At 37.9% G+C, this 2,037-nt stretch overlaps 1 pseudogene; it reads left to right on the top strand.

Annotated features, from left to right (window-relative positions):
* The first annotated feature begins 216 nt into the window (after positions 1–216).
* Positions 217–979, top strand: LOC139358903 (complex I assembly factor TMEM126B, mitochondrial pseudogene; annotated as a pseudogene).
* Positions 980–2,037: the final 1,058 nt, after the last annotated feature.

Here is a 2,037-nt window from a genome sequence, read left to right as displayed (position 1 = left end):
ACAAAAAATTAGCTGGACGTGGTAGCACATGCCTGTAATCCCAGCTACTCAGAAGGCTGAGGCAGGAGAAATGCTTGAACCTGGGAGGCGGAGGTTGCAGTGAGCCGAGATTGCACCACTATACTTCAGTCTGGGCAACAGAGTGAGGTTGTCTCAAAAAATAATAAATAAATAAATAAATAAATAAAACCACTGTGTATCAAAGAATATAATTTATAAAGTGAAAAGGCAACATACAGTGTAGGAGAAAATATTTACAAATCATATATCTGATAAGGGGTTTATGTGCAGAATGTATAAAGAATACCAAAATGGCAGTGTTCGGGTATGAGGCTGGGGCTAAGCTGAGGGATTCAGGTGTGGTGCGGGTAGGAACTGAGGAAGCGCCCAAGGATGTCAAGATGACCGCATCTATGCATGGTCAACCCAGTCCTTCTCTAGAAGATGCAAAACTCAGAAGATCAGTGATCATAGAAATCATAGAAAAAATTTTTGACTACCTTAGAAAAGAAATGACACCAAATATATATCAAATGGCATCATTTGGGACAACAACTGGTTTCTCTGGAATATTCTCAAACTTCCTGTTCAGATGCTGCTTCAAGATAATATAAGCAAGGAAAACTGTGTTTTCAGAAGCTCACTGATTGGCATAGTTTGTGGTGTTTTCTACCCCAGTTCTTTGGCGTTTACTAAAAATGGACGTCTGGCAACCAAGTATCATACCGTTCCACTGCCACCAAAAGGAAGGGTTTTACTCCATTGGATGATGCTTTGTCAAACACAAATGAAATTAATGGCGATTCTTCTAGTCTTTCAGATTATGTTTGGAATATTAAATGGTCTACACCATTATGCAATATTTGAATGGACACTTGAGAAAACTATACATGAAGAGTAACCAAAAAAATGAATGGTTGCTAACTTAGTAGAATGAAGTTTTTATAAAGAGGACTCAGGCATTGCTGAAAGAGTTAAAAGTAACTGTGAACAGATAATTTGTTTCTGTGCCTTTTGCCTGGTATATAGCAAATACTAAAAAAAATTCAATAATTCAATCAATATAAGTTTCATCTTACATATAAGTTACAGGTTTTATCTCCTGATAGTGTGTCCATTTTGCTTGGTACATAACAGATAATAAATATTCAGTATCAATAAATGTAATAATAATTTTAAAAAAGAATTACAACTCAACAACAAATAACATTAAAAATAGCAAAGGACTTGAATAGACATTTCATCAAAGATGATATACAAATGGCCCAGAAGCATATGTAAAGATGCTGACCATCACTGATCATTAAAGACATGCAAGCCAAAATTCTGTTGGGATACCACCTCATACCTATTAGGATGGCTACTACAAGAAAAACAGAAAATAACAAGTTTTGGTGAGGACGTGAGCATATTACAACCCCGTGCGCCTTTTTGGGGATTGTAAATGGTGCCACTGCTTTGGAAAGCAACATGGAAATTCCTCAAATAATTAAAACTGCCATATGATCCAACAATCCCACTTCTGGGTGTATACCCAAAATAATTGAAAGCGGGGTATTGAAGGGATGTTTACACACCCATGTTATAGCAGCACTATTCAGAACAGCTAAGAGACAGAAGCAACCCAAATGTCTATCAACATATGAATGGATAAGCAAAATGTGACACATTTTTCCCTCAGTATCTGTAGGGGATTAATTCCAGGATACTCTGCAGATACCAAAATCCACAAATGCTCCAATCCCTTATATAGTGTGGCATAGTATTTGCATATAATCTAGGCACATTTTCCCATATACTTTAACAGCGGTCCCTAACTGTTTGGCACCAGGGACCGGTTTTGTGGAAGACAATTTTTCCACAGACAGGGTCAGGGGGATGGTTTTTGGATGAAACTGTTCCACCTTAGATCATCAGGAATTAGTCTGATTCTCATGAGGAGTGTGCAGCCTAGATCCCTTGCGTGTGCAGTTTAGAATAGGGTTCATGTTCCTATGAGAATCGAATGCCACTGCTGATGTGACTGGAGGTGAGGCT

This window comes from Macaca nemestrina, chromosome 15 (genome assembly GCF_043159975.1).
Source record: "Macaca nemestrina isolate mMacNem1 chromosome 15, mMacNem.hap1, whole genome shotgun sequence".
Classification (NCBI taxonomy): domain Eukaryota; kingdom Metazoa; phylum Chordata; class Mammalia; order Primates; family Cercopithecidae; genus Macaca; species Macaca nemestrina.
This window is presented reverse-complemented; position numbering and strand designations above follow the sequence as displayed.